Source organism: Echinops telfairi, unplaced genomic scaffold (genome assembly GCF_000313985.2).
Source record: "Echinops telfairi isolate 266 unplaced genomic scaffold, ASM31398v2 ScPeMD7_7424;HRSCAF=8462, whole genome shotgun sequence".
Lineage (NCBI taxonomy): Eukaryota > Metazoa > Chordata > Mammalia > Afrosoricida > Tenrecidae > Echinops > Echinops telfairi.
The window spans coordinates 53,164,998-53,180,565 of NW_022111324.1; the positions used below are offsets into that span (position 1 = coordinate 53,164,998).

A 15,568-nucleotide genomic window follows, 5' to 3' on the forward strand; every position below is an offset into this window, starting at 1 on the left:
TCACCATTTATTAAAGAGACTATTTTTCTCCCATTGAATGGCCTTACTACCCCTGCTCAAATTAATTGAGCAATGATGTATATAGGCTTAATTCTATTCCACTGACCTATATATCAATATATATCTATAATATCTATATATTATTAAAAGATCATTTTATTGGGGGCTCTTACAGCTCAGAAAACAATCCATATGTCAACTGTATCATGCATATTTGCACATACATTGCCATCATTATTTCTTTCAATGTATTAATACTCCAAACCAAACCCACTGCCATTAAGTCGGTGCCAACTCCTAAGAGTCTTAGTGGCATAGTGGTTACTCATTGGGTTGAAATTTGCAAGGTGGGTAGTTCAAAACTACCAGCCACTCTTTGGATGAAAGAAGGGATTGTGTATTTCTGTAAAGAGTTACAGTCTCAAACAGGGAGCTGATATCAGGGGCTCAAGTGGGAAGAGAATGCTTTGAACATGATGATGGCAGCATATGTACAAATGTGCTTGACACACTGGATGAATGTATGGATTGTAATAAGAGATGTAAGAGCCCCCAATAAAAGTATTTAGGGGGGAAATAAAAGAATTACAGTCTCAAAAACGTACAGGGGAAGTTCTACCCTGTCCTATAGGGTCACTAGAAGTACACCGAGACTAGATGGTTTTGATACCTGTATCTGGTGTGAGGTTAGGAGCTGTGCGTTCTTCTACTCAGTCTTGTTTTTCAAGTTTTGCTTCACTTCTTTGGGCTTCTTATGGTTCCAAATAAACTTGAGGATTGACATTCCCTGGGTATCACAGTGAATCTATATTTTTCTTTTGGTAGTATGGATATTTTAGTACTAAGTTTTCCAATCTGTCAAAACAGAACGCCCTTCCATATATTGGTTTCCCTTCATTTCTTTCAATAACATTTTAGTCTTCAGTACAGAAATATTTCAATTCCTTGTTTAAATTCATTGCTAGGTAGAGTCGTGTATTACTAATGTCCATGATACAGTCTGTGAACTAGGTTGTACGGTTCTGTTTCTGAGTTTTGTCTTAACATCGCTGTGTTAGGGTGAGAAGCCCTGGTAATACAGTGGTTTCGAGTTGGGCTGCTGTCTGCAAAGTCGGCAGTTTGAAGTCACCAGCAGTTTGGCAGGAGAAAGACTGGGCTTCCTACTCAAACAGTTAAAGTCTCAGAATCCCACAGGGGATTTCTATGAGTCATCATTGACTCGATGGCAGTGGGTTTGGAGTTTTGGTTTGGTGTTAGGCTGAGGAGCCCTGGTGGGGTGGTGGTTACAGGTTGGGCTGCTAACCACAGGTCAGCAGTTAGAGACCACCAGCACCCTGTGGGACAAAGATGAGGCTTCCTACTACAGTAAAGATCTGCAGTCTCCGAACCTCACAGGGGCAGTTCTACCCTGTACTTTAGGGCCAGTATTAGTCAGAATCAACTGATGGCAATGAGTTGAGTTTTAGGCTGGGTTATCTAGAGAAATGAAACCAGTCACACTCAGAAGAAAAAAACTTCGTATCAATAAGTAATTTTATATCAAGAATGAGTCCTAACTTAGTCTATGTCAAGTCCATGGGTCAGATGCTAGTCAGAAACCTCTGCAGACTCACTTAGCTTGCATGCCCATGACACAGAAAGGTGAAGCATTAATAGGAAAATCACACGCCAGTAGGTGCAGAGTTGCACGGATGCAAGGTCTGTGGGAATTTGCCGGGACACCGACTGTCCCAGACTGGCTCCCAGGGTCAGTGGCCCATATGGGGGAACTGCTGTAGACAGAGTCCCAGCAAGCAGAGAAGGTGAAGGACCAGAGCAAGAGGTTTCCATTCTCTCCCTTCTAAAAAGGCCACACCCTCAAGGAGGCATCGCCAGGCTACTACCTGATTGACAGGTTGGACTCCACCCCTGCTTCAGCACTGATACCCTCAAGATGGCATAAAATCTAACCAGTTCAATCGCCAGCAAGTCTGGTATATCAGCAGTGATCAGCAATGTGCTGAGAAGGAGACACATTTGTGGTCGGCCATCAATTTTACGTCTGTGTTTGCTCATTAGTAATTTCTCTGTATCTGATATAAGACCCACCCACATTTTCCTTAGCTTTGTAACTCTCCATGGATATGACACTGCAATACTTTAGATAATTTTTCTTTGAGGATCATCGTTATTGTTGAGAAAAACATGCCAAAACTGTGAGCAATCACCTTCACTGATTTCCTACTTTTATGTTATTTAATAACCTTTTGTTTCACTTCCAGAAAGAAACTTCTGCTTTGCCGCTTGTTGCTGCTACAGCCGCACTGCCCCTGCTGTGTTTGCGAGTCACGATGTCCTTCACAGTCGTATTTTTTAAAGAAAACTGGCACACTCACAAAACATATGGCATGTGAGATTGGATGTCTATGTCTACAAGTGGACACATACACTGTTGTAGAGGAAACGTTTTAGCTACAGAGTAGAGGATAGTACACACATAAGCCACTAACATAGGCTTTGATTATTACTGTAAGAGTTCAAAGTTATACCACAAATGTCAATGAGGGTGGGGAGAGAACGGAACCCCCGGACACTACTGTTGGGACTAAACAACAACACAACCACTGGGGGAAGTAGTATGGCACCTCTTCAAAAAAATTGGCAATAGAAATACCATAAAGTTTTGTGCTTTATGTGTAACCTAAAAAAGTAAAAGCCATGACACAGACATATGCATACCTCCATCCATTACAGCTCTCTTCGCAAGAGCAGAAATAAAGCCCACCAGTGGAAAAAATGGATAACTAAATTTTGGTGCATACGCACAGTGGCCCCCACTCACCCTTCCGTTTGAGAATAGAACTCACGCCCATGTTAAAATAATCAACCATTGACGATCCAATGGGTAGCACTCACCCAGAGACAGTTTAGAGGTGTGAAATTCGATGTCACCTTAAAGAATAGAGATGAGTCTGTGAAACACCTCACAACATGGATGAGCCTGGAGGACATTAGAGTGAGTGAAGGTAGTTAAGCACAAATGGACAAATGCTATATGAGATCACGGTCATAAAATGTCAAGAAAGAGTTTTCATGAGAAAAGAAACAATCGTTGATGTTTACCAGAGGCAATGGGAAAGGAAGTCAAAGGCTAGGGAACAGACAAACACTGGCAATACACACTAGGAGGGAGGCTAGGAAAATCACAGAGGCAGGTGTACTGGGAGGTTTACGAGAGTTAACGGCAACAGAAGGAAATACTGTTAGATGCACAATCCTAATAAAGTGTGGATCTAGGAATAGATGCCTGGATAGACACACAGGCTGAATAGGGGGGAGACGGAGAGAGCGAGGACCATAAATGCATTTAGGGGTGACAAAAGGGTATTTGTTTAAGTGTATTTACATTTGTTGCGTGTATATTCATGAATGTGATGGGGCATACATGGGACAAGGCTGGGAAAACCTAGACATAATCAGACACCTTGAGGGGATGAGTCACTGGGCTTGGGGGATCATGACCAAAGTTTTGGGGGACACTAACATCAATTGGCATAATATAATTCACAAAGGCGATGTACTAGCCCTAATTTGGTGGGCAGTGACAGGGATCTTAAAAGCGTGTGAACAAATATCTGAGGTACAATTCTTGCTCTCTCCTAATCTAGAGAAAAGAGCTCCAACTCAAGCTTTTCGCTGCCATCCAGTCAATGCAGACTTACAGCAACCCCTGTGGGTTCTGAGACTATAACTGTTATGGAAGTAGAAAGCCGAGTCTTTCTCCCGAGAAGCTGCTGGTGGTTTCAAACTGCTGACCGTGCGGATTGTCGCCCAACATGTAACCACTACACCACCAGGGCTACTCCACTTCCTCTAAGCTCACTACCATCCAAGCTTACTTCCAGCAAATCAATTCCAACTCAAAGTGACCCTATAGGACCCATTAGAAGTGCTCCTGTGGGTTTCCAAGAGTAACTCTCAACAGGAGTGGAAAGGCTTCTCTTTCTTCTGCAGAGCGGCTGGGGGTTTCTAACTACTAACCCCGTGGTTAGCAGCCCACGTGTAACTGCGAAGCCACCAAGAAAGAGGGATGCTGAAAATAAAAGGACACACAGAAGCAATCCGAAGGACTAATAGACCATGTAAGCATCGGTCTCCACAACCCTGAGATAAGAACTAGATGCTGTCCATCTACGGCTCCGATGACCAACATCTCTGACGAGGATGACATTAAGTGGTCTTGGATGAAGTGGGAGAAAAATGTGGAACAGAACTCAAGAGCCTAAAAGAGACCAAGTTTACTAGTCAGATAGAGATTGCTGGAACCCGTGATACTCTAGCCCCTCGTCATCCTCCCGGTCTGGAACCGGGCTCACCTGCAGGCTAGCATAATCAGCCATTGGCGATCAGGAGGGCAGCACTGACCCAAACACAAAGTTCAGCGAGTTCAGAAAGAAAGAGGGATGGAGACAGGAGACACAGAGGAAGTGGGATGAGGGACGACGGTACCCACTGAGGAGATTGTAATGATGAGTTGTGTCAAAATGTGTATGAATTGTCGAATGTAAAACTATGATCTGTTTTCTGATTGGGGTTTCTAAAATCTATTATAAGCTTGATGCTATGTGTTAGGCACTGGGCTGCTAATTGCAAGGTCGGTGGTTCAGAGCCATCAGCAGGTACTTGGGAGAGAGTTGAGGCTGTCTTTTCTCTAAAGACTTAGTCTAAGAAACCCTATATAGGGTCACTATGAGTTGGACCAGAGTCTGAGGCAGTGGGTTATTATAACCTTATGGGGCCATGGATGTATGAGCAATCAGACATTGCCCAAATGGAAATTATACCATAACATTGCTATGCTTATATGAGAACATAGCATTTAGCTAACAGCTGAAAAGTTGATAGGTTGATAGCGCAGCCCCACTGGGAGATGCCTCCGAATGTTGGCCTTCAGATCTGCTTCTCCAAGTTGACAGCCATGAAAACCTGTGGGAAGCAGTTCTCTGCACACGCAGCCTCTGCACATGCAAGATCTTCATGTGTCAGAATCGACTTGATGGCAACTAACAATAACAACGCCTTTACCGTTTGTACTAGCAATCCCACATCTAGGAATCGTCACTGAAGACAGACCCCCCAACAATATGAAATACATGCGCACAAAGTTATTCATTACAGCATGGTTTAGAGTTGCAAACCACACTTTAACACTAAATATCTATGCATAGGAAAGTGGTTGAATTAACTATCGCGTAGCTGCATCGTCCAATAAAGTATGATGCAGTTGTAAAAAGAAAAAGACAAAAGAGTGGATTCCAGCCTGTGAAGTGAATGTGCTGTCTTTCGGGGGATAATGGAGACATAAGAAGCCATATGCGTTTGTACAATCTATTTTATTTTCGTTGTTAGAAATATACATCGCAGAACATGCACTGGCTCCACCGTTTCTGTGTGGACAGTTCAGTCGTATTGACTTAATCACTCAATTTCAACCGTTCTTACCCTCCTTTGGGGGGCTGCTTCTCCCTCCTTAAACTTCCAAACAAAACAAAAACTGCCATCAAGTAGATTCCGACTAGAACTGTCCCTGTGGGATTCGGACTGTGACTTTGGGGAGGTAGAAAGCCTCCTTTTCCTCCCACGGAGTGGCGGCTGGTTTCAAGCTGCTGACCGCGCTGGTTAGCAGCCCAGGGGCAACCAGGGCACCACCCTGGCCTGTAGGGTAGCTGTAAGCCATTATCCATGGATGGCAAGGAGTGAGAGCAGGGAGAAGCGCTCCCTATGGTTCTGGAAGCTGTGGGTCTTCGCAGTGCTGTAAGCCCTGGTGGTCAGCAGTCCAGAATGTAAACCGTGACAGCTTAGTGAACTTGGGGTTTCCATCTAGAGAAGACGAATTAATGGAGACACTGGGTGGCAAGATCAGAAGAGTTGGAATGCCACTGCCCCTAGGCAATGGAGTCTGAGCTAAAGGCTGGTCATAGTTCACTCCCCCGCCCGCCCTCCGCCTCTTGCCGCGTGTCCCCGCCTCTTCCCTCCTCCTCTGCTTCAGTTACTGGACCGGAGAGGCGGGCAGGTGTGCCTGCATGCTGCGCGCACGGGGTGTCAGACAGTATTTAAGGAGCCACCTCCCCTCGTTTGCAGCTGCCTCCTGCTCCAGCCTTGCCCTCCCCGAGGCTCGCTGCTCTCTTACGGTGTCGCGCAGCTGGAGCTCCGCCGGGGCATGGGCGCCACGCAACTGCTTTGGGGGCTCTTGGCTTTCATCGCACCAGGGGTCTCCGGTGAGCGGGGAGGGGGAGCTCAGAGGTAGGGTCGCGCCCGCGGCAGGGAAGACCACGGTTCTGCCACGCAAAGCAGGGAGTCAGGCGAGTAAGAGAGGGTAGCGCTGGACGCTTGCCTGCCTCTCCCTAGGTTTGGAACACCCCAACATCTCCAATTTGCTCACTCGCTCTTCCAGGAGTGGAGGCCACCAGAATTGGCGGTTGCACCACCCAGGGGCGCTGTAGGAAGCCCGGGGTGGGGGGCGGGGGACGGGCTGCCTTGAGGCTCTGAGCGTTCAGGACTCCCTGCGCGCCCTCCACCCCCCACCCCGGGATCCAGGGGCGCTCTTGCTACCATGGGAGGGAGGTCTGCGGGCGCTCCCATTGGGCACTAGGCAAACCCTCGCCCGGCGGGGTGCACAGACCTCCGTTGTGCGCATGGCCTCGCGGGGCTGTTTGTGTGCCCATTGCTGCCCAGGACGAGCGACAGAGCCTTCCGCTCCTTGCCCCAAAGTCTGCTCATCATGTCTGTTGGTAAAGAGGTCCTTCCTGAAGGTTCCACGTGTGGAGTTACCTTCAAAACCGGAGATGTGGTTTGAACCTGTGCTGTCTTTCATGTCCCTCCAGAGGGCCGCTTCTTCTTGGGAAGTTTGAATACTTTTTAAAAAAGCCTTCAGTTTTGTTAAAGGTAGACTGCCCTGGCTATAGATCATCTAACTTTATAATTATCTTCAGGGTACGGTAGATGCCGAGTTTATTTATGGTGCGGAGACCTCAATAAATGGGAAGTCCTGGTAGTGTCGTGGTTACGCATGGGTTGTTAATTGCAAGGTCAGTAGTTCCAAACCACCCTCTGCTCCAAGGGAGAAAGAAGGGCTTTTCTAATCCCATAAAGAGTTACAATCTCAGAAACCCACAAGGTCAGTTCTATCCTGTCCTGTTGGGTCGCTATGAGTCAACATCAACCGGAGGGCAGTTTGAAAAGTCATTTAACTACCTGATGCTCTGTTTATTCATCTGTAAAAGGAAACCCAGGCTGAGCTGTCAATGACCTCATTGAGTTGCTCAGCATATCAGGCAAAACTAGGCAAATTAAAATTAGGTGTGAATTCTTACTACTTATATCAGTACTAATATGATATAAGATGTGTGCACCCCAAATTAAGAGACCAGCCCTCAGCTTGGGGAAGCATCGGGGATACTGCATTATATTTGTTCTGCAGCAGCTGACTCTGCTTTGCTGATACTTGTTTCTCTTGAGCTTTAAACAAACGTTTCCCCAACCATTCATCTCCCCGGCATTTTTCTACATATTCGCCCCCTTTGAACAAGTGCACCTTCATGACTTTCCCAACACTCCCCTAGTTCCAGACCTGGCTTTCTACCGGTACCCTATTCCCATCTATTGATTGCCAAGAAGGTACGGTGTCAATTGGAAAGCAAATTCTTCAGCCCCATGCCAATTCATCATGCGCTCCAAACATTCACCCATTACCAAAACAGAGGCGGCGTGCTGTTGGTCATTCACTCTAGACACACACAATGGCCAGGACAACCTCCCTGTCCAATGTTATAGCTGAGTGCTGTCTATTTATGTGTTTTAAAAAGGAATTCTTAGTCCAACAATATGTCTGGTCATTGAGTTGGGCACACAGTATGTGCTCGATTGTTAACTAAACATTGGGACCCACCCAACTGCACTGCCGCAGAAAAGACCAGTGCCCTGCTTTCACAGATTAGAGCCCAGAAGATTGTACAGCTCTGTCCTACTCAGGCACACCAGTCAAAATGAGCCAGAATCAACTCAATGACAACAAGGTTAAACCGTACTGCTCCATGCATTAACCCCCTCTCCTACAGGTCACTCTGCCAGCCTCTGTAACCTTTTCACACATTTTTAAAAAATGCTGTGTATGAGGGACTTCAAAAACTTTGTGGGAAGTGGAATGACAAGATAATGGATTTTTCGAAGTCACACAGTTTGAAGTGTGTGTGTGCTTCTGTGTGTGTCCAAGTCTGTACACTCATTTCATTACTCTGAACCCTCATTCAAAATCTACAAGGGCTTTCTGTTCACAGTCTAAAGGCTGTGTGATAAAAATCTCTCTTCATCCATGCAAACACTTTAGAATTTGACCTCGCCTAAACCCCAAACCTCAGTTCCGCTCTGTGCTGTAGAGTTGCTATGAGTCAGAATGGACTCAGTGACACTGAGGGCCTTTTTGGGGTGTGAAAAACCCAAAATCAAACCCACTGCTGGTGAGTCCCACTCATAGTGACCCTATAGGACAGGCTGGAATTGCTCCATAGGGTTTCTAAGGCTGTCAATCTATGGGAGCACCTGTGGAGTGCTGGTGGATTCAAGCTGCTGACCTTGCATTTTAACCCAATGCTTAACTCACTATACCACCAGGGCTCCTGCCTCATTTCCCATGGCTTCCCTACCTAGCATGCACCTTCTTGCCTAACTGTCAGCCTGTTGTTCTTCCCTCGTGTTTTGCCCACTCCCCCTCAGGGTTTCTACTCCTGGTGTGCACCCTCCCAGACAGTCTCTGCCCTCTCAGGTCCTCTCTGCCAGTTCCCACCCTGGGCATGCTTAGGAAACTCTGGAACTGCTTTCTCAAGATGCAGTCCACCCTGCAGAGACGGCTAGGTCACAGTGTGGCCCTGGAAGCTGAGATTAAACAAGCCCTGGAAGATCAGAAGGGACTCGTTGACAGTTGTTTTAGAAGATGCTGAAGCAACTATCTGTAGGACACCTGGCTAAAGGCCAAATCATACGGAGACCAAATGTCCTGAGGCCGCTCTCTCCACTCTCTCTTCTCTGGATTTCCTGCACTCTTAACTTTCACTCACCCTTTTCTTGACTGAAACCTCCCCTCACCCTGTGCTGAGAAGGCAGAACAATCCATCTACGTTTCCATCATTTTCCAGTCACTTCATCTCCGACCTACTTGTATCTGGGGTCAGATTCTCTGCCCCCTTTTCCCATCACAGTAGAATAAAACCCACCGCCCCTCCTTACTGTGCAACTACAAGTCCTGTGCCTCACTCTGGAATTCTCTCCACTCTCACCCCTCACTCCCACTGTTTAGCCACCTGGCTTTCTCCCTGTTCCTTGAACTTAGCCACGGTTGTTTAGCCTCTGCAGTAGAGGACCCTCTGCTGAGACACTCTGTCTATGGATCGTGCTTGGGCTCCTGGTCAGCACTCAGTTCTCCTCTCCACTGTTGCTCCTATGGGAAGGAGTCCCTGTCCCAGCTCACTCTCTGTTATATAACGATGCTCTCTCTTTTCTGTAGAGCAACTATCCCCTATCACTCAGCATATTTCCTTGACAGCACCATCCAATTTACTTACTGCTACTGGTTTATGATCCATCTCCCTTTATTGGAAGATGAATTTCATGAGTGTGGGCACCTTAGCATTAATGTCTACTAATAAATCTCTTGGGCAGTGCTTTAGTTAATACATATAATTAATCATCACCCAAAAATCATTTCTCAAATGACCAGGAAATTCCATTTTAGATTACTTAAAAATAATCATGCTTTTCAAAATGAATATTTTCTTGGTCACCTGCTTTCTGACCTCCACTTTGGTTTTATTTTTATTATCCTGTATTTTCCTCATTCATTTCAAATAGATTTCTGTGTCACTCCAGGTAAAGCTCCTTGGATCCAAATAAAAAAACTGGGTGTATCCCTGTTCTGCAGAAACTGCTCTACCCAGTTAATCTTAAAAATGGTTTGAGGAATCTATATGAGTAAATTACCACCTACTCCTTTAGGACATTTTCTACTTTCGATTCAACCATTGTCTACTACGATTTGCACTGCTGATTTTAGAAATGTCTGGACAGGGTGCAGTGACCTTCAAGGAGATGGTCTCTTAATGGTTCAAAGTCTACCTTTTCTCTTTTCTGAGATTAAAGAGAAACTTTGCACGTGACCTGGGAATTTGGTGATTTCATTACTACGGAGGGGTAGGTTTCCTGAATAGCATATTGGGATCAAGTTTCTTTATTGTTGATGAGAATTTCCCATGATGCTTCATCCAGAAAATAAGGCTTTCGTCTCCTTGGAAGGGCACGTTATGAAGTGCTCTTTTTCTCTTTTTGTGGCTTCTGATTCTTGTTCCATCTCTGTTGTTGCTACTGATAAAATCACGTGGCTTCAAATTGATTGTACAGTTTATGGAAGATAATTTGGGATCATCCTTTTTAACATTGTGTGATTGAAGATTAAATCACTTGGCTGAGATGAATTAGTACAAATAGGAACACTATCACGAACTTGGCTTTCATTGTGGACCACTCCTGATTTTGCTTACAGAAGTCTTGCTCGCTGGCACAGAGGGGACACATGGTGATGTTTGTAAATCTTAATGGAGGAAACCAGAGAATGAGACAGAAGAGGACAAGCACAGAGATTTTGGCCCCAACTGTCATGGCCATCTTTAGATGTAGTTTGTGACTTTTCCAAGAGGGATGTGAGACTGCAGGAAGGAGGGTTCAGGCTGTGTCTTTGGAAACTCATGTGCACTCTTGTTGACAGTCTTACTACAGTTATTGTGGCATCCAGGCTGAGTCATGGTGACTCCATATGTGTCAGAGTCGAACATGCTCAAAATTTCAGTGAGTAATATTTTAGAAATAGAAAGACCAGGCCTTTCTTTCAAGGCACTTTTGGATGGAGTCTGGCCTTTCTGTTAGCAGATGAACTGGTTAACCAATTGTACCACCCAGGGACTCATCTGTTGCTCTTTGACAATTACCTATACCCCCCTCACTTGTTGGAGAAAGAGACGCATCTATATACTTCATATCCAAATGTGTTGATATTCTTCACAGTTAGCAATTCTTAGCCCAAGCTCCAGTTTGATTGGGAAGAATATTCAGTTCTTGCTCTCTGCACATATTCCTAGGTAGCTGAAACTTGACATCACCCTCATACCCCAAAACTGACTTTTCCAGGGACATCTTTAACTATAAAATAAAATATTATTTGTTTTATTATCAGTCCTAAAATGATTAGTTAATTTTATCCAGTATCCTTCAGAAAATTAGCTAACCTCTCTTCTGGAGCATACTAAACTCTCTCAGAGAGCATATTACTCTACTAGGCTAACAGAATAAAATAACGAATAAGCAGAAGTCCTGGTGGCATAGTGAGTTATGCATTGGGTTGCTAACATCAAAGTCAGCAGTTTGAAACCACCAGTCGCAGCTGAGGAGAAAGAGGAGGCTTTCTACTCCCATAGAGAGTGGCAGTCTCCGAAACCCACAGGAGCATTTCTCCCGTGTCTTGCATGAGTCAGAATCCACTCTATGGCAGAGTTTGGGTTGGTTTTGAGGACCCTAAAGTTTTAATGACCAAAATGGTGAACTTAAATCATTAAAATAATTTCAGGGGATAATGTACATACATGCTGAGTTTACAGGGTCTCTGGTGTACATTTGAGTTCTATGCTACCCTCCCCCCCAAAAAAACACTCTAGTTTTTATTCATAGGATTTCAGGGTCTTTGTTCAATTTTATGAAAAATGGTTCCCTCCAGTTCTTCCTATGGAGTTTGTTTTTTAAATGATTTGAATCTCTGTCCTTATTCCTCTCTATAGTCATCCATACGAAAATGGCATATATTCTTTATCCTGGAAACTGTTGCCCCAGTTGAGGCGGGCATTCTAGAGATGGAGGTGGTCAGGGCAACCGGTGATGCCTCAGCAGAGTCGGAGTTCAACCGTTTGTAGGTTTGACGTGTCTGTGGTCTTTGTTTTTAGGTCTGTTAAGTTTTTGCCAAGGTGTCTTTCTGCTAATGGCATATTTTGGATTTAAGTCTCTATTTGTCTCAAATAACTTATCAAACAAATATGAATTAAAGGAAAATGTGGCAGGGTTAGGAAACATGAAGGAAGTGAGAGAAAAACCATAGCTCTGAGTCCAAATTACCCAAACCCTGAGTAAACGTCTTGGGTATTTATGTTGATGTGCAAATATGCCCATTTTTTCTCTAGAAGAAGACAACAGAAATTACATAAAGTGCAATGGCCCACCTGCCATTGAGCTTTTGGCAATCATTACAGGAGTAGATAGCCTCACATTTCTCGATTGGAATGGCTGGTGGGTTTGAACCTTCAGCCTTGTGGTTAGCAGTTCAGTGCTTATGAGACAATGCCACTAGGACTCCTTGAGGTGTTATTAAGAGGTCATTTTTAAGGTGTATCTGAGATGTTAGGTCACTGGAGATCACCCTCTTGAACTTGTGTTATATGTTTTTCTGTGTTTCGGTATATGAAACCCAGGATTCATGAAACTACAGGGACATCAAATGGTTTCGGGGGATGGGAGTGATGGGGGGACAGGGAGGGGTCGGGTACAGTGGTGGTGGTAGTGGGGTAAAAGGGAGACAATGTCAAGGAGTCCAGAAAGAAAAAGAATGTTTGGAAACTTTGGTACCAATTGTACAATTCTGCTTGATGTTATTGAACTATGGAATTATATGACATATGCATTAACTCCCAATTAATAATACATTTTTAAATTATATAGAAAATTTTAATAAAGTAGAACATCAAAAGAGGGAAACAAAAAAAGAGATCATTGTTACTCACATTTACAAAGAGGCATTTCTTCTCCCAGGTTAGAATATTATATGAGACAGTACATACGTACACCTAAACTTTAGAGCAATGGCTCTGGGTTTCTTGTTGGGATAGGCTGCGAATATGAAGGCCTCCGAGGCTTTTCCAAAGATCATTCTTTATCATCTGCTCAGAGACCTTCAAGTGGTCAAAACCTTGGCAATTATGTACTCCAGCGGAGCTGCTGGTTGGCAACCCAACACTTCACCACTACACTGACAGTCTCTACCTTAGGGATTTCCAATGTACTTGTAAATACTAACTTATAACAAATACTATACTATGATGCAATGTATTTTATTTATAGAGATAAAGTGCTATGATATCACAAAAGAACAAATAATTCTATCTAGGAGGATTCTAGAAATTTAGGCATTTCCACATTTGAAAAGGCATAGAGGGGCAAAAAAGCATGATAGAAATTCAGTGTGGTTGGAGTATAGGGTACCAGACAGAATGGCAGTTTATTAATTGGGTTGGAACTCAATTGTGCATGGCCATGCCCTTTTTCCTACAAACAAAATAAACCAAAATCCACTTTAGGTTGTGAAATGGGGGAAGTAGAATGATCACATTAATGCTCCAGAAGGATAATGTGTACGACAGTTTACAAGATGATCTGGACCAATGGGAGGCCAGAATGAGACCGGAAAATTATAGTACTCAGTGGTCTAGGAGTAGCCAAACTGGTGGTTTGGGGACATATTTCTAGAGTCCATTTGCTGATATTTAGTGGCTAATTAGATATAAAGCAGTGAAACACTTGGTAGGTGATGCCATCCACTGACAAAATGTGAAAAGGGGAAATGGAGATTCGACCCACATGCAAAACTGACATCCATCTTCTGAACCATAGTCCATGTGATTTAAAGAAATGGCATTCTGAAGTTAACCAGTCTTTTGAAGAGAGAAATCTTCTAAATCTCTCTCTCTTTCCTTTTTAAAAAAAACATAGTCAAAGTAAGATGTAATATGAAACACAAAAAATGCCCTAATTCCCAGCCTCCTTCTTTGTTCTATTCTCCAGGGTTGCTAAATCATGTCAGACTCCTAAGGAACCCTTCCATAGCTCTATGCTTATAACCAGGGAGGAGGAGGTTAGATCCACAATTCCATACTCATCACGAAGGGTGAGTTTGCAGGAGACATCCCCAAGGCACCTTCGTAGTATCCCAGTAGTTCCAACCAGAAAGCAGCAGGCTTCCATTAAATAGCCAATTAGCTTCCTTTTAAGCATCCTTGAACCAGCTGAGCAAGAAGAGAAGGCTCTCCTTAGTCTGCCCCAGACACAGCTCTTCAGGGTTATCCACCAAAGATGGTCCTTACAAGAGAAAGTTTAGACTATTCTTCCAATCTTAAAGCTCCATTGCTCCTAAATGGAGCTCTGGCATTGTAGTGGGCTATTCACCAAGCTGCTAACCACAACATCAGTGGTTCAAATCCATCTGATCATGGGGAAAAGATGAGACTATCTAATCTGTAAGGATTTAAAGTCTTAGAAACCCCAAAAGGGGGTTCTACCGTACCCTATAAGGCTGCTCTGAGTTGGAATTGACTAGATGGCAGTGAATTTGGTTTTAGTATTTCTTCTAACTAGAACGCTTTCGTTTATGGACTTTTTTTTTTAATGATACCTTAACCTGTCACACATATTTTACAATCTACCATTCTTTTCTTGGAGCAGGAACTAGGCTTTTCTACAATGTAAGCCTAGCTGGGTGACAGGCACTCATCTCTTTGTCTTTAGATATCAGGTCATTGAAAATTCATCAGCTTCATGTATTAACTCAGACAATATTAGAACCTGGGATAAGACATGCCTCTTTGTAAATATGGGTAAAATGATCTCTTAATTTCACCTTACGTAATTCCTGTTGTCCCCTTCTAGAGGGAAAATGGACGTCTGTACATGAAAATGAATGCCCAAGAAGGTTTCTCTGGTTTGGGTAATTCTGGACAGAAAGTTATAATTGTTTCTAGCTTTGTTCATGTTCCTTAATCCTGCCACATGTTCTCTGATTAATGTGCCATCATGATAAGTTATTGTCAGCAAATAAATGCGTAAATCTAAAATCTACCATTAGAATTCACACTGTCAGCTTTAGCCCATGCTGTTCCAGGTGCCTCCCACAAAAGAGGAGACGGGGTCTGGTGACGACTCTTAGCTTCTGAGCTCCCATCAGCACAGTTTTATGTATCCTCGAAGACTATTATTCCTCTTTAGACCCATACCAAAGAGCATGGCATAGAATGCTAACACTATGGGTCAACTGCAGATTGGGTTGGAATTTCTTTGTGAAATGTGTTTGTGAGATGAGAGTTGCAGAAAGTATCATATGGACATTCTATCTTTCTCTCTTCTCCCCACAACTTCCCCCCAAATCTATTTCGGATGAGCCACCTGAGCCACCTGAGCCATCCCCAGTAGGGGCTTTCACAGCGGCAGTAGATCTGTTACCATGACAAGGTGTTAACTCATCACTGCTGTGTCTGACCTTGGGAAACTGGAGTCAAAGAGACCCCAGATAGGAAGTGGCCTCTTCTTTATCCTGCATAGCAATTGGTGATTTCAAACTGCTGACCTATGAGATTTCAGTCCAAAGCATAGACAAGAGAAAGAAAAAGTTAGGTAAAAATTGGGTAGGACAGGGCACCTGGGAGGTCAAGTGCCAAGGAAGTCCCAAGGAGGT

The 15,568-nt window shown here is 44.1% G+C and overlaps 1 pseudogene; it reads right to left on the reverse strand.

Moving 5' to 3' along the window:
• LOC115872367 overlaps window positions 1-15,568 on the reverse strand; it is a 102,025-nt pseudogene that overhangs the window by 85,373 nt on the left and 1,084 nt on the right.